The sequence below is a fragment of the Somniosus microcephalus genome, unplaced genomic scaffold (assembly GCF_052327205.1).
Source record: "Somniosus microcephalus isolate GS21.2 unplaced genomic scaffold, FLI_Smic_1.0 unresolved_chr6, whole genome shotgun sequence".
NCBI lineage: Eukaryota > Metazoa > Chordata > Chondrichthyes > Squaliformes > Somniosidae > Somniosus > Somniosus microcephalus.
The window spans coordinates 22,446,180-22,470,867 of NW_028225184.1; the positions used below are offsets into that span (position 1 = coordinate 22,446,180).

The following is a 24,688-nucleotide window of genomic DNA, read 5'->3' on the forward strand; positions in this document are numbered from 1 at the left end:
TTGTCTGTCCTCCTGACCTCTGGCACCTCCCCAGTGGCCAGAGAGGTTCTGAAAATTTCTGTCAGAGCCCCTGCACTCTCCTCCCTTAACTCACACAGCAGCCTGAGATAAATATCAGCTGGGCCTGGGGATTTTTCCAATTGTAAGCTTGCTAAAACCGCTAGTACATCCTCCCTTTCAATACTAATTTGTTCAAGTATATCACAATCCCCCTGCCTGGTTTCTATGCCTAAAGCGTCCTTCTCCATAGTGAACACAGATGCAAAATATTCATTTAAAACCTCACCTACATCTTCCGGCTCTATACACAGATTAGCACTTTGGTCCCTAATGGGCCCTACTCTTTCCCTGGTTATCCTAATGCCATTAATGTACTTATAAAACACTTTGGGATTTTCCCTTATTTTGTCCGCCAGTGTTTTTTCATGACCCCTCTGCTCTCCTAATTTCTTTTTTATATAACGCCCCTGCACTTTCAGTACTCCTCTATGGCTTCCACTGCTTTTAGTACTTTGTATCTGCCAAACGCCATCCTTTTTTCCTATTTCATTCTTGTATATCCCTTGACATCCAGGGTTCCCTGGGTGTGTTAGACCCACCCATGTCATTTGCGGGAACATGCTCTGTTCTGTACATTGAGCTAAATATGGAAAACAATGATCAATGTTCCATACTGAAAATTGAACTAACTGTAGAACACAATGATCACGGCTCTGTACTGTGCATTGAACAAACTGTGAACACAATGATCACTGCTCTGAACTGAACATAAACTAACTGTACAACACAATGTTCACTGCTCTGTACTGTACATTGAACAAAAAGTGGAACACAATGATCACTGCTCTGTACTGTACATTGAACTAACTGTGGAACACAATGATCACTGCTCTGTATTGTAAATTGAACAAACTGTGGAACACAATGATCACTGCTCTCTACTGTACATTGAACTAACTGTGGAACACAATGATCACTGCTCTGTACTTAACAGTTAACTAACTGTCGAACACAATGATCATTGCTTTGTTCTGAACAGTGAACGAACAGTAGAGCACCATGATCATTGCACCGTACTGAACATTGAACAACAGTAGAACACAATGCTCACTGCTCTGTACTGAACTTGCCACTAAATGTAGAACACAATGGTCACTGCTCTGTACTGAACATTGGACTAACTTTAGAACGTAGTGTTCACTGCTATGTGTTAAACATTGGACTAACTTTGGACACAATGATCACTGCTCTGTACTGAATATAAACTAAACGTACTACACAATGTTCACTGCTCTGAAATGTACATTGAACAAAAAGTGGAACACAATGATCACTGCTGTGTTCTGTACATTGAACTAAATGGAACACACTGAATTATTCGAGGGGGTGACTAGGGGGGTGGATGAGGGAAATTCTGTGGATGTGGTTTACATGGACTTCAGTAAAGCTTTTGACAAAGTCCCGCATAGGAGACTGGTCAAGAAGGTAAGAGCCCATGGGATCCAGGGTGCCTTGGCGCGTTGGATCCTAAACTGGCTGAGTGGCAGGAGGCAGCGGGTGATGGTCGAAGGTTGCTTTTGTGACTGGAAGCCTGTGTCCAGTGGGGTACCTCAGGGATCGGTGCTGGGTCCCTTGTTGTTTGTGATCTATATAAATGATATGGATGAGAATATAAAATGTATGATCAGTAAGTTCGCAGATGACTCGATAATTGGTGGGGTGGTAAATTTCGAGGAGGAAAGCCTCAGGCTACAGGACGATATAAACGGGTTGGTCAGATGGGCGGAAAAGTGGCAAATGGAATTTAACCCTGAAAAGTGCGAGGTGATGCATTTTGGACGGACAAATAAGGCAAGGGAATACACAATGAGTGGTAGGACCATAGGAAGTACAGAGGGACAGAGGAACCTTGGTGTACATGTACATAGATCCCTGAAGGCAGCGGAACAGGTAGATAAGGTGGTTAAAAAGGCATATGGGATACTTGCCTTCATTAGCCGAGCCATAGAATATAAGAGCAGGGATGTTATGATGGAGCTGTACAAAACGCTGGTGAGGCCACAGCTGGAGTACTGTTTGCAGTTCTGGTCGCCTCACTATAGGAAGGATGTGATTGCTTTGGAGAGGGTGCAGAGAAGGTTCACCAGGATGTTATCTGGGATGGAGCGCCTCAGCTATGAAGAAAGACTAAAGAGGCTGGGGTTGTTTTCCTTGCAGCAAAGAAGGCTGAGGGGGGACCTGATTGAGGCGTACAAAATGATGAGGGGCATAGATAGGGTAGATAAAGAGGAACTTTTCCCCTTAGTAGGGGGGTCAATAACAAGGGGGCATAGATTAAGGGTAAGGGGCAGGAGATTTAGAGGGGATTTGAGGAGGAGCTTTTTCACCCAGAGGGTGGTTGGAATCTGGAACTCACTGCCTGAAAGGGTGGTAGAGGCAGGAACCCTCACAACATTCAAGAAGCATTTGGATGAGCACTTGAAATGCCATTGCATACAAGGCCGTGGACCAAATGCTGGAAAATGGGATTAGACTGGACAGGGATGGATGGGCGGCGCAGACACGATGGGCCGACGGGCCTCTTTCTGTGCTGTAAAACTCTATGACTCTATGACAATGATCGCTTCACTTTACTGCAATTTGAACAAACTGTGGAACACAATTATCACTGCTCTCTACTGTACATTGAACTAACTGTGGAACACAATGATCACTGCTCTGTACTGAACAGTTAACTAACTTTCGAACTCAATGATCATTGCTTTGTGCTGAACAGTGAACTAACAGTAGAACACAATTATCACTGCTCTGAAAAGATCATTGAACAAACTGTAGAACACAATGATCACTGTTCTGTATTGTACATTTAGCGAAATGAGGAAAGCAACGATCACTGCTCTGTATTGAACATTGAACTAATTTTAGAACAGAATGATCACAGTTCTGTACTGTACATTGAACAAACTGCAGAAAATAGTGATCACTGCTCTATACTGTACATTGAACTAACTGTAAAACACAATGATCACTGCTCTGTACTGAACATTGGACTAACTTTAGAACGTAGTGTTCACTGCGATGTGCTGAACATTGGACTATCTTTGGACACAATGATCACTGCTCTGTACTGTACATTGAACAAGTTGGGGAATACAATGATCACAGCTCTGTACTGAACAGTTAACTAACTGTAGAACACAATGATCACTGCTCTGTACTGAACATTGAAATAACTGTAGGACACAAATTTCACTGCTCTGTATTGTACATTGAACTAGCTGAGGAACGCTTTGATCAATGCTCTGTATTAAACATTGATCTAACTGTAGAACAAATTGACCACTGCCGTGTGCTGAACAATGAAATAAATGTAGAACACAAAGATCACTGGGCTAAGCTGAACATTGGATTAATTCTAGACCAAATTATCACTGTCCTGTACTGAACATTGAGCTAACTGTAGATCAAAATGATCAATGCTCTGTACTGAACCTTGAACTAACTGTAGATCAAAATGATCACTGCTCTGTACTGAACATTGAACTAACTGTAGATCAAAATGATCACTGCTCTGTACTGAATTTTAACTAACTCTATATCACATTGGTCACTGCTCTCTGCTGTCCATTCAACTCACTGTAGAAAACAGTGATCACTGCTCTGTACTGAACATTGAAATAACTGTAGAACACAAGGATCATTTGTCTGTACTGAACATTCAACTAATTGTAGAACACAATAACCACTGTTCTCTACTGAAAATCCAAATTACTGCAGAACAGGATGATCACAGCTCTGTACTGTACATTGGACTAACTGTGGTACACAATGACCACTGATCTTAACTGAACAGTGAACTAACTGCAAAACATAAAGATCACTGCTCTGTACTGAACATTGGACAAATGTTAGAAGGTAGTGATCACTGCGCTTTGTTGAACATTGGACTAACTGTAAACATAACGATCACTGTTCTGTACTGGACATTGAACTAACTGCAGAACACAATGATCACTGCTCTGTACTGAACATTGAACTAACTGTAGAACACAATGACCGCTGCTCTGTACTGAATATTTGACTAACTGTAGAAAAAATGATCACTGTTCTGTACTGAACATTGAACTAACTGTAGAACACAATGATCACTGCTCTGTACTGAACATTGAACTAACTGTAGAACACATTGATCACAGCTCTCTACTGAACATGGGATTAACTGAAGAGCACAATGATCACTGCTCTCTACTGAACATTGAACTAACTGTAGAAAACAATGATCACTGCAGTGTACCGAATATTGAACTAACTGTAGAACACAATGATCACTGCAGTGTACCGAATATTGAACTAATTGTAGAACACAATGATCACTGCTCTGTACTGAATATTGAACTAACTGTAGAAAACAATGATCACTGCTCTGTACTGAATATTTAAATAATTGTAAAACACAATGATCACTGCTCTGTACCGAATATTGAACGAACTGTAGAACACAATGATCACTGCAGTGTACCGAATATTGAACTAATTGTAGAACACAATGATCACTGCAGTGTACTGAACATTGAATTAATTGTAGAACACAATGATCATTGCTGTGTACCGAATATTGAACTAATTGTAGAACACATTGATCAGTGCTCTGTACCGAATATTGAACTAACTGTAGAACACAATGATCACTGCTCTGTACTGAACATTGAACGAATTGTAGAATACAATGATCACTGCTGTGTACCGAATATTGAACTAACTGTAGAACACAATGGTCACTGCTCTGTACTGATCATTGAACTAATTGTAGAACACAATGATCATTGCTCTGTACTGAATATTGAACTAATTGTAGAGCACAATGATCACTGCTGTGTACCGAATATTGAACTAACTGTAGAACACAAGGATCACTGCTCTGTACCGAATATTGAACTAACTGTAGAACACAATGATCACTGAAGTGTACCGAATATTGAACTAATTGTAGAACACAATGATCACTGCTCTGTACTGAACATTGAACGAATTGTAGAACACAATGATCACTGCTCTGTACCGAATATGGAACTAACTGTAGAACACAATGATCACTGCTCTATACTAAACATTGAACTAATTGTAGAACACAATCGTCGCTGCTCTGTACTGAAAATTGAACTAACTGTGGAACACAATGATCACTGCAGTGTACTGAACATTCTCCTAACTGTAGAACACAATGATCACTGAAGTGAACCGAATATTGAAATAATTGTAGAACACAATGATCACTGCTCTGTACTGAACATTGAACGAATTGTAGAACACAATGATCACTGCTCTGTTACGAATATTGAACTAACTGTAGAACACAATGACCACTGCTCTGTACTAAACATTGAACTAATTGTAGAACACAATCGTCACTGCTCTGTACTGAAAATTGAACTAACTGTGGAACACAATGATCACTGCAGTGTACTGAACATTGAACTAACTGTAGAACACAATGTTCACTGCTCTGTACTGAAAATTGAACTAACTGTGGAACACAATGATCACTGCAGTGTACTGAACATTGAACTAACTGTAGAACACAATGATCACTGCAGTGTACTGAATGTTGAACTAACTGAAGAACACAATGATCACTGCTCTGTACCGAACATTGAACTAATTGCAGAACACAATGATCACTGCTCTGTTCCGAATATTGAACTAACTGTAGAACACAATGATCCATGCAGTGTACTGAATATTTGACTAACTGTAGAACACAATGATCACTGCTCTGTACTGAATATTGAACTAACTGTAGAACCCAATGATCACAGCTCTGTACTGAATATTGAACTAACTGTAGAACACAATGATCACAGCTCTGTACTGAATATTGAACTAACTGTAGAACACAATGATCACTGCAGTGTACTGAATATTGAACTAACTGTAGAACACAATGATCACAGCTCTGCACCGAACATTGAACTAACTGTAGAACACAATGATCACTGCTCTGTACCGAATATTGAACTAACTGTAGAACACAATGATCACAGCTCTGTACTGAGCATGGGATTATATGTTGAGCACAATGATCACTGCTCTGTACCGAACATTGAAGTAACTGTACAACACAATGATCACTGCACTGTACTGAACAGTGAACGAACTGTAGAACATATTGATCACTGCTCTCTACTGTACATTGAACTAACTGTAGAACACAAGGGTCACTGCTTGTACTGAACATTGGACTAACTGTAGAACACAATGGTCGTTGCTCTGTACTGTACATTGAAACAACTGTGGAACATAATGATCACTGTTCTGTACTGAAAATTCAACTAACTGTAGAACACAATGATGACTGCCCTCTACGGAACATCCATCTAACTGTAGAACAGAATGAACACTGCTCTGTACTGAACTTTGTTTTAACTGTAGAACACAATGATCACAGCTCTGTACTGAACATTTGACGAACTGTAGAACACAATGATCACTGCTCTTTACTGTACTGTACATTGAAGGCTTTGTGTCTTACTACGAGGAGTCCTAGTGCGAGCAAACACTGAGTGCGAGTCATCAAAGAGTGCTGTGAGTTTGGATAAGTGTGAGAGTTCTTTAATTGTTATTTCTCTTTAAATCATTCTAGATAAGATTACTTAAGCAGTTTAAGTAAAGGGGAAAATTTAAATATTTGGGATTTTTTTGGTTTAAGAAGAGTAAAACAAGGTTGCACTGCAGTAGGAGTAAATTGGCACAGCAGGCAGTGGAAACCAGTTTTCTAACCAATCAGCAGGGGTGACTTATTTGGCTGTAAACAAACAAACAGTATAAAAAGACAAGTCCTAGTGCGAGTCATCAAAGAGTGCTGTGAGTTTGGGTAAGTGTGTGTTAGGGTAAGTGGGGTGTTAGGTGCTCTTTTCAAACTTTAACTCTGTGGGTTGTAGTTAATAAGGCCCTTCTGGTGCAGAGTGACTGTTGGTAAACCATTTAACTGGTGTAACTAGAGGGATTGATTTAATTTAAATCCAATTAACTAAAGGGGATACTAGCATCTAAAATCGGGCAGAGGGTGTCCATAACTAACAATAAAAAATGTAATTAATTACATAGAATGGAGCAGGTGATGTGTTACTGTTGCGAGATGTGGGAGCCGGTGAACCCCATTGAGGCTCACGGTGATTACATCTGTGACCAGTGTCTGCTGCTACAGGAACTCCAGCTCCGTGTTGATGAGCTGGAGTCTGAGCTTCAGACACTGCGACACATCACGGAGGGGGAGAAGTACCTGGACTCTGTGAATCAGGAGGTGGTCACACCTATGAAGTTAATTAATTCAGATGTAGCCCATGGTCAGGGACAGGACGGTGTGACTACGAGTGAGGCAGGTACGGGGACCCAGGAGGTAGAGCTGGAGGAGCCACAGCCCTTGCTCTTGTCCAACATGTTCGAGGTTCTTACTCGCTGTGGGAACAGGAGCAGGGACTGCAGGGAGGATGAGCAACCTGGCCACATCACCGTGGAATGGGGGGCCATTCAACAGGGGGGAGTAAATAGAAATGTTGTAGTTGTAGGGGATAGTATTATTAGGGGGATAGATAGAGTTCTCTGCAGCTGAGAGCGAGAGTCCCGAAGGCTGTGTTGCCTACCCGGTGCCAGGGTTAAGGACATCTCCTCTGGGCTGGAAAGAAACTTGCAGTGGGAGGGGGTGGATCCAGTTGTCGTGGTCCATGTTGGTATAAACGACGTAGATGGGAGTAGGAAGCCGGTTCTGTTAAAGGATTATGAGCAGATAGGGGTCAAATTAAAAAACAGAACAGCAAGGGTAATAATCTCTGGATTATTACCTGAGCCACGAGAGAATTTGGCTTGGACAAATAAAATTAGAGAGTTAAATACGTGGCTCAAAACTGGTGTGGGAGAAATGGGTTTTGCTTCCTGGGACACTGGCACCAGTACTGGGGCAGGAGGGAGCTGTTCCATTGGGATTGGCTTCACTTGGCCAGTGCTGGGACTAGAGTCCTGGCGGATCATATATCTAGGGCTGTGGAGAGAGCTTTAAACTAACTAGTGGGGGGGAGGTTCCTAGAGAGCAAATAATAAAAATGACAACAGAGAAGGTCATAGACTTAGGTAGCAGTGGGGAAATTAAAATCCAGAGCGTGTCAGGAAGGGGCAGAAGGTATGGAGTAAAAGGTAAAGTAATAAAAAGGGCAAAAGCAGGAACCAAGTGTCACAAAACATATTTGAATGTTCTCTATCTGAATGCACGTAGCATTCGTAACAAAATAGACGAGTTAATGGCACAAATAACTACATATGGGTATGATCTTGTGGCCATTAGAGAAACATGGCTGCAGGGTGACAATATCTGGGAATTAAACATACCAGGTTATTTAACGATCAGGAAGGACAGGCAGGGAGGAAGGGGAGGTGGGTTGGCGATGTTAATAGAGGAAGGAATCACTGTAATACAGAGAAATGATATTGGGTCAAAAGATCAGGATAATTAAACAGTTTGGTTGGAGGTAAGGAATAATAGGGGGAAAAAACACTAGTGTGCGTAGTCTATAGGCCTCTGAACAGTTGCAACTCTGTTGGACGGAGTATCAATCAGGAAATAGTTGAGGCTTGTAATAAGGGAACATCTATATTTATGGGGGATTATAACTCATATTAACTGGACAAATCAAATTGGGCAGGGCTGCCTTGAGGATGAATTCATTGAGTGTATTAGGGATGGGTTTCTTAAGCAGTATGTAACTGAACCGACCAGGGGGCAAGCAATCTTAGATCTGGTCCTGTGTAACGAGACAGGATTAATTAAAAATGTCCCAGTAAAGGATTCCCTTGGAATGAGTGACCATAACATGGTTGAATTCCATATTCAATTAGAGGGTGAGAAGGTTGGTCCTCAAACAAGCGTGCCATGCTTGAATAACGGAGACTACGAAGGTATGAGAGCAGAATTGAGTAGAGTGGATTGGGAAAATAGATTAAATGGTAAGACGATACATGATCAGTGGTGTACATTTAAGGAGTTATTTTACAACTTCCAAAAAATATATATTCCACTGAGAAGAAAAGGGTGTAAAAGAAAATACAGCCATCCGTGGCTAAGTAAAGAAATTAAGCATAGTATTAGACTAAAAACAAGGGCATATAAGGTAGCCAAATCTAGTGGGAGGATAGAGGATTGGGAAACTTTAAAAGACAGCAAAAAATAAGAAAAAGTTTGATTAAGAAAGGGAATATAGATTATGAAAGTAAATTAGCATAAAATATAAAGACAGATAGTAAGAGTTTTTATAGTTATATAAAAAGAAAAAGGATGGCTAAAGTAAATGCTGGTCCTTTATAGGATGAGACCGGGAAATTAATGGTGGGAAATATGGAGATGGCAAAAACACTGAATGAATATTTTTATCAGTCTTTACAGTAGAGGACACTAAGAATATCCCAACACTGGACAAACAGGGGGCTAATGGGGGGGGAGGAGCTAAACACGATCAAAATCACTAAGGAAGTGGTACTCGGTAAAATAATGTGACTCAAGGCGGATAAATCACCTGTACCTGATGGCTTACATCCTAGGCTCTTGAGGGAAGTGGCGGCAGGGATTGTGGATGCATTAGTAATAATTTGCCAAAACTGCCTGGACTCAGCAAAGGTCCCGGCAGACTGGAAAACTGCTAATGTAACACCCTTATTTAAAAAGGGTAGTAGACAGAATGCTGGAAACTATAGACCGGTAAGCATAATATCTGTGGTAGGTAAATTTTTGGAGTCGATTACTAAGGAGACAGTAACAGGGCATTTGGATAATCATAATTTAATAGGACAAAGTCAGCATGGTTTTATGAAGAGGAAGTCATGTTTGACAAATTTGCTGGAGTTCTTTGAGGCAGTACCATATAGGATGGATAAAGGTGAACCAGTGGACCTAGTGTAATTAGACTTCCAAAAGGCATTTGACCAGGTGCCACACAAAAGAGTATTGCTTAAGATAAAAAATCACGGGATTGGGGGTAATATTCTGGCATGGATAGAGGATTGGCTATCTAACAGAAGGCAGAATGTTGGGGTAAATGGTTCATTCTCAGACTGGCAATCAGTAACTAGTGGTGTTCCGCAGGGGTCAGTGCTGGGTCCCCAACTCTTTACAATCTATATTAACGATTTGGAGGAGGGGACCGAGTGTAACATATCAAAGTTTGCACATGATACTAAGATGGGAGGGAAAGTAGTGAGTGAGGAGGACATAAAAACCTGCAAGGGGACATAGACAGGCTAAGTAAGTGGGCAGCGATTTGGCAGATGGAATACAATACTGCAAAGTGTGAGGTTATTCACTTTGGCAGGAAAAATCGTAGAGCAAGTTATTATCTTAATGGCAAGAAACTTGAAAGTACTGAAGTACAAAGGGATCTGGGGTTCCTGGTGCACGAAACTCAAAAGGTTAGTATGCAGGTGCAGCAAGTGATTAAAAGGCCAATGGAATGTTGGCTTTCATTGCTAGGGGGATAGAATATAAAGATAGGGAGGTATTGCTTCAGTTGTACAAGGTATTGGTGAGACCGCACCTGGAATACTGCATACAGTTTTGTTGTCCATACTTAAGAAAAGACATACTTGCTCTCGAGTCAGTACAAAGAAGGTTCTCTCGGTTAATCCCGGGGATGAAGGGATGGACATATGAGGAGAGGTTGAGTAGATTGGGAATCTACTCATTGGAGTTCAGAAGAATGAGAGGCGATCTTATTGAAACATATAAGATTGTGAAGGGGTTGGATCGGGTGGATGCGGGGAGGATGTTTCCAATGATGGGTGAAACTAGAACTAGGCGGCATAGTCTTAGAATAAGGGGCTGCTCTTTCAAAACTGAGATGAGGAGGAGCTACTTCATTCAGTGGGTAGTAGGTCCATGGAATATGCTGCCCCAAGAAGCTGTAGAAGCTACATCATTACATAAATTTAAAACAGAAATAGACATTTTCCTAGAAGTAAAGGGAATTAAGGGTTACGGGGAGCGGGCAGGAATTTGGACATGATTCTAGGTTTGGATCGGACATGGCCCTGTGGGTAGCGGAGCGGGCCCAGGGGCAGTGTAGCCTGATCCTGCTCCTATTTCGTGTGTCTAATTCTGTTAGATTCAGCAGATGGTTCTGTGATATTAGATTGCCGGTTAGGATCAGATCAGCCATGCTCTTATTGAATTGTGGAGCAGGCTCGAGGGGCCGATTGGCCTACTCCTGCTCCTGTTTCTTATGTTCTTATGTTCTTATGTTCTTATTCTTAATAAGGTGGATGAATTAGATGCGCAAATAGATGTTAACGGATATGATTTATTTGGGATTACGGAGACATGGCTCCAGGGTGACCAAGACTGGGAATTGAACATCCAGGCGAATTCAATATTCAGGAAGGACAGGAAAAAACGAAAAGCAGGTGGGGTATCATTGCTGGTTAAAGAGGAGATTAACACAATAGTAAGGAAGGGTATAAGCTCTGATGATGTGGAATCTGTATGAGTAGAGCTGCAAAATGCCAAGAGCCAGATTACGTTAGTGGGAGTGGTATAAAGACCCAAGCACAAATGCTGAGGTTGGGGATGGCACTAAATGGGAAATTAGAGACGCGTGCAGAAAGGGCACAGCAGTTATCACGGGTGACATTAATCTACATATAGATTGGGTAATCAAATTAGTAACAATACAGTGGAGGAGGAATTCCATAAGTGTTAACGGGATAGTTTCCTGGACTAATATGTCGAGGAACCAACTAGGGATCAGGCCATCTTAGACAGGATATTATGTAATGAGAAATGATTAATTAGCAATCTTGTTGTCAGAGGCCCCTTATGGAGCAGCGATCATAATATGATAGAATTCTTCATTAAAATGGAGAGTGAAGTACCTGACTCAGGGACAAGGCTTCTGAATTTACATCAAGGAAACTTCGATGTTATGAGTCACGAGTTGGCTAGGATGGATTGGGGGATATTACTTAAAGGTTTGACAGTGGATAGACAATGCCAAACATTTAAATATCGCATGGATTAACTGCAGAATTTGTTCATCCCTCTTTGGCACAATAATAAAACAAAAAAGTGACTCAACCATGGCTAACAAGGGAAATTAGGTATAGAATAGGATCCAAGGAGAGGACATATCATTTGGCCAGAAAACTCAGCAAACCTGAGGAATGGGAGCAAATTAGGATTGAGCAAAGGTGGACAAAAGGATTAGTTAAGAGTGGGAAAATAGATTATGAGAGTAAGCTTGCAGGGAACATAAAACTGACTGTAAAATCTTCTATAGATATGGGAACAGAAAAAGATTGGTGAAGTCAAAGGTTGGTCGCTTGCAGGCAGAATCAGGGGAACTTATGTTGGGGAACAAAGAAATGGCAGGCCAATTAAATACATACTTTGTTTCTGTCTTCAAAAGGAGGACACAAATAAATTCCCAGAGATGTCCGGGAACATGGTGTCTAATGAGATGGAAGAATTGAATGAAATCAGTATCACAGAAATCCCACAGTGCAGATAAAGGCCATTTCGGCCCATCGAGCCTGCACCAACACATATCCAACCCGATCCCCGTAACCACTACATATCCAACCCTATCCCCGTAAACCCACGTACTTAATCCCCCTAACACTAAGGGTCAATTTATCATAGCCAATCAACCTACCGCACATATCTTTGGACCGTGGGAGGAAACCGGAGCAGCCAGAGAAAACCCACGCAAACACAGGGAGAATGTGCAAACTCCACACAAACAGTCACCCGAGGCCGGATTCGAACCCGGGCCCCTGGCGCTGTGAAGCAACAGCACTAACCACTATGCCACCGTGCTGCCCCTGATTTCGATGGAAATTGAGTTAGGGAAATTGACAGGATTGAAGGCCAATTAATCCCCAGGGCCTGATAATCTACATCCTAGGGTACTTAAGGAAGTGGCCCTAGAAATAATAGAGGTATTGCTGGTCATCATCCAGAATTCTATAGATTCTGGCACAGTTCCCATGGATTGGAGGATAGCTAATGTTACCCCACTATTTAAAAGGAGTGCTGGAGAGAAACGGGGAATTATTGACCGATAAGCCTGACATCGGTACCGGGGAAAATGGTAGAGTCCATTATAAAAGATGTAATAGCAGAGCATTTGGAAAACAGTAACAGGATCGGACAAAGTCAACATGCATTTACTACTGCTTGACTAATCTACTGGAATTTTTTGAGGATGTAACTGGTAGAATAGATAAGGGAGAACCAGTGGATGTGGTGTATTTGGACTTTCAGAAGGCTTTCGATAAAGACACACATAAGAGATTAGCGTGTAAAGTTAAAGCACATGGGTTTAGGGGTAAGGTACTGTCTTGGATAGAGAACTGGTTGGCAGACAGGAAGCAATGATTTGGAATAAATGTGTCTTTTTCTGAGTAGCAGGCAGTGACTAGTGGGGTACCGCATGAATCGATGCTAGGTTCCCAGCTATTCACAAAATATATTAATGATCTATACGAGGGAACAGGATGTAATATCTCCAAGTTTGCAGACAACACAATGCTAGGTGGGCGTGCGTGCTTTGAGGAGGATGCAGAGCAACTCCAGGACGATTTGGACAGGTTGGGTGATTGGGCAGATAAATGGCGAATGCAGTATAATGTGGATAATGCGAGGTTATCCACTTCGGTGGCAAAAACAGGATGAAAGATTATTATCTGAATTGGAATAGATTGGGAAAAGGGGAAGTGCAACGAGACCTGGGTGTCATTGTGCACCAGTCGCTGAAGGTAAGCATGCAGGTGCAGCAGGCGGTTAAGAAGGCAAATCATATGTTGGCCTTCATAGCGAGAGGATTTGAGTACAGGAGCAAGGATGTCTTGCTGCAGTTGCACTGGGCCTTGGTGAAACCACACCTTGAGTACTGTGTGCAGTTTTGATCGCCTTATCTGAGGAAGGATGTTCTTGCCATGGAGAGAGTGCAGCGAAAATTCACCAGACTGATAGCTGGGGTGGCAGGAATGACGTATGAGGCGAGATTGTGTCGATTAGGCTTATATTCGCTAGAATTTAGAAGAATGAAAGGGGATGTCATTGAAATGTATAACATTCTTAAACCACCAGACAGAGGAAAGAAGATCACGATGGCGGGGGATTCCAGAACCAGGGATCACAGTCCAAGGATACGGGGTAAGCCATTTATGACTGAGATGAGGAGGAATTTCTTCACCCAGAGAGTGGTGTGCCTGTGGAATTCTCTGCCACACAGGGCAGTTAAGGCCAATTCATTAAATACATTCAAGAAGGAGTCAGATATATTTCTTGAGGCTAAAGACATCAAGGGATATGAGGAGTACGGATGGACTGCGCACTGAATTTGGATGATCAGTCATGATCTCATTAAATGGCGGAGTGGGGTCGACGGGCCGAATGTACTGAACATTGAACTAACTGTACAACACATGATCACTGCTCTGTGATGTATATTGAACTAACTGTATAACACAATGATCACTGTTCTGAACATTGAAGTAACTTTAGCACACTATGATTAATGCTGTGTAACGTACATTGGACGAACTGTATAACACATAGAAACATAGATGATAGGTGCATGAGTAGGCCATTCGGCCCCTCGAGCCTGTTCTGCCATTTAATGAGATCATGGCTGATCATCCACACTCAGTACCCTGTCCCTGCTTTCTCCCCATATCCCTTGATCCCTTTAGCCTTAAGAAATATATCTAACTCCTTCTTGAATATATTTAATGAATTGGCCTCAACAGCCTTCGGTGGTAGAGAATTCCACAGATTCAACACTCTCTGGGTGAAGAAATTCCTCCTCATCTCATTCCTAAATGGCTTACCCCTTATCTTTAGACTGTGACCAGTGGTTTGGGACTACCCCGCCGTCGGGAACATCCTTCCAGCAGCTAGTCTGTCTAGTGCTGTTAGAAATTTATAAGTTCCAATGAGATCCCCTCTCATTCTTCTAAACTCTGGCGAGTGTTATACCCAATCTCTCTACATACGTCATTCCTGCCATCCCAGTTATCAGTCTGGTGAATCATCACTGCAATCTCTCCATGGCAAGGGCATCCTCCCTCACAATGATCACTGCTCTGTGCTGAACATTGATCATTGTACATAGAGCTGCACGCACAGAGCTTGGTGAAGACATATTGGGGTGAATAGGCGAAACAGAGTGGTGACGGGAATTTGCTGAAGTTGAAACTCTGTGCAGAGGGGGAAGGAGGTGTACTGTCCTTGAAACCATGAAGCAACAGAAAACATAGAATGATCGCCGTAATCAATAATCTTGCAGGATAAATTCAATTTAACCCTGTAGTGGATACCAACAGTAAAGTTCTCTCTAGACATAACTGATTCATAAGAAACAAGCAGATAGCGAAATAATGAAATTACTGAAGAAATGGCAGGTCTAATTTGTTACAAATTATCCTGAAATCACGTTATATCCATCAATATGTATAATCTGGATCTCAGGCGTTTCTGTTATATCTAGATTTAAATTACTAAAAACAATACAATAAGTAAATGGATACTCGTATTTCTAGTACAGTCTGTGTGTCAGGACTTTGATATGCATGTGTTTTTGGACAGCAAGACTGACCTGGACAGCCACATCTGCAGTATGTGTCTTGCGTGTCATGCTCCGGCAGAAAGTCCTTGAGCTGGCGTGTAACTTAGAGACACCTCAACACATAAGCGATGTTGAGGAATTTCTGCATAGTTTTCTCCAGAGTACTGTCACACCTCAGATGTGCAGGAAAGGGGGAGCGTGATTGTCCGGCCCCAGGGTAGGGAAGCCGATGGGAGATAGCCTAGATACTGATCATGTCGAACAATTACAATGTGATTGATGTCTGTGAGTGTAAGTAGAAAGACGGTGGAGAGGACCTAGAATGTATGCACCTTGGAGCAGGAGGAGGAGCAGAATCGAAATATAACAGTGATAGCGGATTCAATAATTAGGGGAATAGACAGCATGCTCTGCAGTTATGATCGAGTGTTCCGAAGGATGTATTGCCTACCTGGTGCTAGGGTAAGGGATATCTCATTGCGGCTAGAAAGGAATTTGGAAAAGGGAAGAGAAGATCCAATTGCTGAGTTCCTGTTCGAGACCAGTGACAACTGGCAAAAGGGGCTAAAGTTAAAAAGCAAGACCTCAAGCGTTGTCATCTCACAATTATGGTATACTAACTGGCATAGGGACAAACAGAACAGGAAGGTGAACACGTGGTTGAAGGAGTGGTGTGAGAAGGTGGATGTCTGTTTCATGGGATACTCGCACCAGCAGTGGGACAGGAGAGAGCTGTACCGTTGGGACGGGCTGCTCCAGAACCGGGCTGGGATGAAGGTCCTGGCGGAAAGGTTACATAGTGTGGTAAAAATGACTTTAAACTAATAAATGGTTGTGGGGGGGCTCAGTCATAAACAATAGTTAAAATGATAATTTAACGATTAAAAGAGGGATAAAAGCAGAATTCAGGTCACAACACTGATACTCCAGTTGAAAGGAATACTAAAGTAACTAATGTAGTTACAGCAGGAGGAACAAATGAGAAACGTGTTAAGTTAAACGGTGTATTAAAGGAAACATCAGAGCTAAAGGACAAGTAAGAGTTCCCTATATTAACGCACAGAGTAGAAGAAATAAATTGAGTGAATTAGAGGCTCAAATACAGATTAGAGGGAACAACAGGCTGGCTTTTACAGAGACATGTCTGCAAGCTGGTCAGGACAGGGACTTAAATATTCCAGTTTTTAACGTCTTTATAAAGGATAGCGAAACTGGAATAGGAGGAGTGGCCATCTTATTGATTAAATATACTATTGTAACAGTAGTGAGGGTGGATATACGTAAGGGAATGTAATCAGCTGATATTCTGTGGATTGAATTGGGGAATAAGAGCGGACTTAAAACTGTAATGGGAGCTGTGCACAGGCCTCTTGATAGCAGCAGATTGTATTTATTCAGTTATTAGAGTAGCTTGTAGCAAACCCAAAGTAATCTTAATGGGAGATCTTAATTTTCATATAGATTGGGAAGATCAGGTTAACTATGGCCAGTAAGATAGTGAATGTGTTGACTGTATACATGTTAGTTTACTGAGAAAGATGTTCTAGAACCAACAAGACGGCAGACCATACTAAATTTAGCTAGTAATAATGAGCCAGCCTCTGTTATTAATCTAAAGGTAAAGGATCATTTCACTCACAGTCATCATAAGGTGATCGAATTCAATGTTAGGTTTGAAAAGGAGAAAGAGTTACTAAGGTTCTAGATTTTGGAAGTCTAATTTTAACGAGTTGAGACACAGACTGGCAACCATAAACTGGTGAAAACTGATAGCGGGTAGAAATAATGTTTAACAGTACCAGGTGCTCAAATATAATTTAGCTTAATACATGACCAATATTTACCTCTAAGCCAGGGACGACAAAACAGGTGAAAGATAACATAACATTGAAGGAAATAACATGTAGAATTGCGAAGAATTTTTTAAATCTAGGGGCCTGGGAGAGATATAAAGAACAGAAAACGAAGACAAAAAACTTGTAAGGGTTGCAACAAGGGTACATGAAAAGAAACTTGTGAGGGATATCAAAAAATCAACAATTATTTTAGAAGAACAAGGGTAATATGTGCCCTTTAAATAATAATGGAGATAATATTGCAAATGAAAAAAGGAAATGGCAGACGTGTTGAATAATTACTTTTGACAGTCTTCCCACTGGAACAAGAGGATAATATACGTGACACATCAGGGAAGTTAAAAATTAATCTAGGACTGGAACTCAATAAAGTTAACGTAAGCAAGAACATATTATTAGAAAAAATAATGGAACTAAAATACTGACAGATCCGCAGGACCTGATGGTTTGCACCCCAGGTTTTTAAAGGAAGTATTGAGGAAATTGCAGAGGTTATAGCCATAAACTTTCAAAGCTCTCTCGATTCAGAAATTGTCCCTTTAGATTGGAAAATTGAAAATTTAACTCAATTATTTATGATAAATGAGATAGAGAAATCAGGAAATTATAGACCAATTAATCTGACACGTATTGTGGTAAGGTTATTGGAATCTATAATTAAGGACCGAGTGGCTGAGCAAAGTTTCTGCTGATTAGAGAGAGCCAACATGGGTTTGTAAAGGGTAAGTCATGTATAACTAACCTAATTGATTGTTTTGGAATGTAACTAATGGGCAGATGGGGAAATGATAATTGATTTAGTTTGTAGGGACTTCCTGATGTCATTTGATGAAGTGAAAGTATGGCCAGAGGGGGCAGTCTCGGAGCTTCAGGATTGCTTCGAACGCACTGATTGGGGCATGTTTGCCCATAATGGCCTCGAGGAATACGCATCCACAGTGCTATTCAACATTAACAGTTGCGTCGAGGTCGTCACGGCCCGTAAAAATATCAGGACATACCCAAACCAGAAACCCTGGATGAACGGAGAGGTCCGCTCGCTGTTGAAAGCAAACGACGCAGCATTTAAATCTGGCGACGCGGCGGCTTACAGTGCAGCTAGGACCAACCTAAAAAAGGGTATCAGGACTGCCAAAAGTAAACAGACACTGCGGATAGAGGACCATTTCAACAACAACTTGGATCCCTGGCGCATGTGGCAAGGCATCCAGTCCATCACTGACTACAAGAGCAAAAATACCAGCCCCCCGGTTAGCGATGCCTCCCTTCCGGAGGAGCTTAACAACTTCTATGCTCGCTTTGACAGGGACAACAGGGAGCCGGCTACCAAAGCCTTGCCACCCCCGGAAAACCAGGTGCTCACTCTGTCAACCTCCGATGTAAGGGGTGTTCTACGCGGAGTGAACACACGAAAGGCTGCTGGACTGGATAGCATCCCTGGACGGGTACTCAAGGAATGTGCTGATCAGCTGGCTGATGTCTTCACCGTCATATTCAATCTGTCATTGGCCCAGGCAATAGTCCCTACATGCTTCAAGACCGCTACCATTATTCCTGTGCCAAAGCAAACGGCTGTGATGTGCCTGAACGACTATCGACCTTTCGCACGCACACGCATCATAATGAAGCGTTTCGAGAGACTGGTCCTGGCTCACAGCAAAGCCAGTGTTCCCGCCTCTCTTGACCAACACCAGTTTGCCTATCGTGCAAACAGATCAACGGAGGATGCAATCACAACTGCTCTACACTCTGCACTGAATCACTTAGATGGTAAAGAGACCTACATCAGAATGCTTTTCATAGACTACAGCTCAGCATTCAACACTATCGTCCCCAACAAGCTGGCAACCAAACTCCACACTCTCGGCCTGAAAACTTCCCTCTGCAACTGGACCCTGGACTTCCTAACAAACAGACCCCAGTCTGTCAAATTAGGTAACCACACCTCCCCCCCACTGACCCTGAACACGGGGGCCCCACAAGGATGTGTGCTGAGCCCCCTCCTCTACTCCCTCTTCACCCACGACTGTGTGGCTGTTCATGGTTCCAACACCATCATCAAGTTTGCGGATGATACCACAATAGTAGGCCAGATCACCAACAACGATGAGTCAGCGTACAGGGAGGAGGTCCAGCATCTCGTGAAGTGGTGCGCTGACAACAACCTGGCCCTTAACATCAAGAAAACCAAAGAAATCATTGTGGACTTCAGGAAGTCTAAAGGCAGAAGTCACACCCCCATCCACATCCATGGGGCTGTGGTGGAAAGGGTGGACAGCTTTAAGTTCCTCGGAGTCCACATCACAGAAGACCTCTCCTGGTCCCTCAATACCTCCTCCCTGGTGAAGAAGGCCCAGCAGCGCCTATATTTCCTAAGGAGGCTGAAGGGATGTAACCTGTCACCCCTGATCCTCTCTAACTTTTACCGCTGCACAATAGAGAGCATCCTGACAAACTGTATCACAGTATGGTATGGCAGCTGTAGCTACTATGACCGGAAAGCCCTGCAGCGGGTAGTCAAAACTGCCCAACGCATTACCGGCACCCGGCTACCGACCATAGAGCACATATACCAGAAACGCTATTTACGGAGGTCACAGATCATCATCAAAGACCCTACCCACCCCAGCCACAGTCTGCTCGCCCTCCTGCCACCTGGGAGACGCTACAGATGCATTCGCACCCGAACGACCAGATTTAGGAACAGCTTCTTTCTCAGGGCTGTCATCCTACTGAACTCCACAAATAAAATCTGAAGTCTGCACATCTGCCAATGCACTTTATTATGGTTATGTCTATGTTAATGTATTACAAGGCAAATTAATGTTGAATGTTTAAATGTCTTAATCTAAATGTACACTCTTCGGAGCCGCAAGACTACATTTCATTGTACTGCACTTGTGCACTAACAATGACAATAAAGTTGATTATTATTATCATTATTAATATTCTTCCCTATGACATACTCTTAAATAAATTAAAGCAAATTGAATGTAGGTCCACTTTTGACCTGGTTCGGAGATTGTTCAGGTGGTAGAAGACAGTGAGTAGAGGTAATGAGTATGCACTATAATTGGAAGAAAATGACTAGTTGTGTTCCACAATGATCTCTGCTGTGGCCTGAACTAACCACTTTATTCATTAATCACTTAGATGACAGAATAGCGAGCCATATATCCAAGTTTGCAGATAGCACAAAGAGTAGAGGTATTGTAGGTAGTGCAGAACGGGAGCTTGCAAAAACAACGAAGCATTAATAGAACAACAACAACAACAACCTTCACTTATATAGCGTCTTTACCATAGTAAAATGTCACCAGGCACTCCACAGGATTATTATTGACAAAACATTTTTCACCGAACAACATAAGGAGAAATTGGGCCAGATGACCAAAAGCTTGGTCAAACAGGTAAGTTTAAAGGAGCGTCTTAAAGGAGAAAAAGAGGTAGAGAGGTGGAGAGGATTAGGGAGGGAATTTCAGAGCTTAGGGCCTAGGCAGCTGAAGACACGACCACCAATGGGTGAGAGATTATACCAGGGATGCTCAAGAGGGTGGAATTGGAGGAATGCAGATATCTCAGGGGGCTGTGGGGCTGAAGAAGTTTATAGAGGCCTTGGCGGCATTTGAAAAAAATTACAATTTGGAAATCGAGGCATTGCTTAACCGAGAGCAAATGAGGATCAGCGAGTACAGGGGTGATGGGGGAATGGAACTTGGTGCGAGTTAGGACACGGGCATCCGGCTTATGGATGACCTCAAGTTTAAGTGGGGTAGAATGTGGGAGGCCAGCCACGAGTGCATTTAATTAGATTAAGCGAAACAGTGGCTGATGGATTCCAACGCAGGCAAGTGTGAGGTCATCCATTTTGGATCAAGAAAGCATACATCCGAGTCTTATTTAAATCGTGAAAAACTAGGAACAGTGAAGGTCCAATGGGATTTAGTGATCTATGAACATAGATCACTTAAATGCTGTGTTCAGGTACACAAATAATCAAGAAGTCTAATGGAATGTTAGACTTTATAACGAGAGGGATATAATATAAAGGGGAGGACGTTTTGCTTCAGCATTACAAAACCATGGTTACACCACATCTGGAGTATCATGTACAGCTCTGGGCAACGCACCTTAGCACTGATATATTGGCAATGGACGGAGTGTAGTGCAGATTCACCAGAATGTTACCAGGTCTCCAAGTGTGATTATGGGGAGATATTACATAAACTACGCCTGTATTTCCTGCAATATAAAAGTTTAAGGGGTTATTTGATTTATGCTTGTAGAATTTTGAAAGGAATTGGTATGGTATAAAGAGCAACTTGTTCCGCTGGTTGGGGAGTCAAAGAAAAATGGACATGACGTTAAAATCAGAGGCAGGCCATTCAGGAAAGATGTTAGGAAACACTTCTTCGCGCAAAGTGCACAAATCAATGCTGGCTTTCTCTAATCAGCATAAATTATGCTCAGCCATCGCTAGAACTGTGGAACAATCGCCAGCAAAAAGCTGTAGATGTTGGCTCAATTTATCATTTTAAATCTGAGATCGCTAGAGTTTTGCTAAACAAGTGTTTAAAAGGATATGGAGCCAAGGATGGAGTTATGATACAGATGAAGCATGCTCTATTTCAATGGCGAAACAGGCTCGAGGGTCTGAATGGCCTCCTCCTGTTCCTATGAACTAATTGTAGAACACTAAATCAGTGATCATTACTCTACACTAAACTAACGGAAGCAAATGATTTTAGGTGGTCTGCACTATATTCCTTAGGCTGTGAGCTTGAAACGCCATCGGGAATGAAATATACCATGGTAACAATGGTATCCCTTGTAGTTAAAATGTCTGTATTGGTTAATAATTTAAGCGATAATTCATATTAATTCTTCTCTGATTTAGATTGTTTGGGCCACATTCATTTTTTTTTCTCGTACCTTTAACTTGTTAATGCCATCATATAGGACCCATTCTCTGTGAATATTCCCTGTAAGAGGCTTTGTCTCCGTTTGTTTCCTATTCTAACAACCACTTCAACCTGTTGAAAGTGGATCCAAGATTTTCTGACTCTGCGTTCACGAGGAGTCGAAGTTTACAAATTCTGGCTAATCTCACTGTTCCCTGAAATGCTACACAGTAATTTGCAGATTGCTCAACCCGTTACCTTCCTTCTTAATCCTGTCTGTCTTTCTTGTCTCTGGTTCTTGTCCCATTCCCATTAAGTTATTTATACATTTAGTTATCAGATCACACTAAAGGTTATATCGGATACGTTATCCTCTGCCTCATGGTAGATACACTCACTTGTCTGCTGGGAAATCTCAATTTTGCATTGTTATTTCAAACAACATTTGCTGTTTTTCTTCCTGTCTGGTTAACTTTGCCTTTTCAGGGCGATTCTACGATTCTACGCTCTGATATCCTGTCATTTTTGTCATATTGAAGTAACCTGCACTCATTCTGTGTCCCTCCCACTCACCAGGTGTTCTTGTCCATCGAAATACCTCTCGTATGTTAACAAAGAGCTAACTCCGTCCACCCCTCCTTCAATCGCCTGCTCTAGTCTGTCCCGGTAGAATTTCGTCAATTGGAAGAGCTGGTAATCGTTGCACTTGATCAAGAGCTCAGTGATGGTAGAGATCGGATCTATGAATACAAAACGAATTGTTTAATTCCTGAGATTACTTTTTCAGGAATTGCAGCGTTATGGAGACGGTTCTCCTTTCTTTTCCATTAGAATATAAACAGCTTAAGTTCGTTTTTACAAGTTCAGATTATCGAGATATAAAATACATCATTATTAGCCCGAACCAATTCGATGGCCAGGCATCATTTCCATCCATTGGAATCAATGCTGCAAATCAAATTGGGCTGGGCTGCCTTGAGGATGAGTTCATTGAGTGTATTAGGGATGGGTTTCTTGAGCAGTATGTAACTGAACCGACCAGGGGGCAAGCAAACTTAGATCTGGTCCTGTGTAACAAGACGGGATTAATTAAAAATGTCCTAATAAATGATCCCCTTGGAATGAGTGACCATAACATGGTTGAATTCCATATTCAATTGGAGGGTGAGAATGTTGCATCTCAAACAAGCGTGCTAAGCTTGAATAAAGGAGACTGTGAAGGTATGAGAGCGGAATTGAGAAGAGTGGATTGGGAAAATAGATTAAAGGTTAAGACGATACATGATCAGTGGTGTACATTTAAGGAGTTATTTTACAACTTCCAAAAAAAATATATTCCACTGAGAAGAAAAGTGTGTAAAAGAAAAGACAACCATCCGTGGCTAAGTAAAGAAATTAAGGATAGTATTCGACTAAATGCAAGGGCATATAAGGTAGCCAAAACTAGTGGGAGGATAGAGGATTGGGAAAACTTTAAAAGACAGCAAAAAATGACAAAAAGATTGATTAAGAAAGGGAAGATAGATTATGAAAGTAAATTAGTAAAAAATATAAAAACAGATAGTAAGAGTTTTTATCGTTATATAAAAAGAAAAAGGGTGGTAAAGTAAATGTTGGTCCCTTAGAGGATGAGACCGGGAAATTAATGGTGGGAAATATGGAGATGGCAAAAACACTGAATGAATATTTTACATCAGTCTTTACAGTAGAAGACACTAAGAATATCCCAACACTGGACAAACTGGGGACTAAAGGGGGGGAGGAGCTAAACACGATCAAAATCACTAAGGAAGTGGTACTCGGTAAAATAATGGGACTCAAGGCGGATAAATCACCTGGACCTGATGGCTTACATCCTAGGGTCTTGAGGGAAGTGGCGGTAGGGATTGTGGATGCATTGGTAATAATTTTCCAAAACTCCCTGGACTCGGCAAAGGTCCCGGCAGACAGGAAAACTGCTAATGTAACACCCTTATTTAAAAAGGGCAGTAGACAGAAGGCTGGAAACTATAGACCGGTTAGCCTAACATGTGTGGTAGGTAACATTTGGGAGTCCATTATTAAGGAGACAGTAACAGGACATTTGGATAATCATAATTTAATAGGACAAAGTCAGCATGGTTTTATGAAGGGGAAGTCATGTTTGACAAATTTGCTGGAGTTCTTTGAGGAAATAACGTATAGGGTGGATAAAGGGGAACCACTGGACGTAGTGTATTTAGACTTCCAAAAGGCATTTGACAAGGTGCCACACAAAAGATTATTGCTTAAGATAAAAAATCACGGGATCGGGGGTAACATTCTGGCATGGATAGAGGATTGGATA

The 24,688-nt window shown here is 41.9% G+C and overlaps 1 protein-coding gene and 1 pseudogene across 1 annotated transcript in view; one reads left to right on the forward strand and one right to left on the reverse strand.

Moving 5' to 3' along the window:
• The window catches only part of LOC147087120 (uncharacterized), a 43,073-nt pseudogene extending 39,897 nt beyond the window's left edge, over window positions 1–3,176 (forward strand).
• Window positions 1–23,106, reverse strand: part of LOC147087118 (NACHT, LRR and PYD domains-containing protein 3-like) — a 242,655-nt gene extending 219,549 nt beyond the window's left edge. The window contains exon 1 of the mRNA XM_085978204.1: window positions 22,936–23,106. The gene's annotated coding sequence lies outside the window, so the exon portion shown is untranslated. The remainder of the gene's footprint in view (window positions 1–22,935) is intronic.
• Between the last annotated feature and the right edge of the window lie 1,582 nt (window positions 23,107–24,688).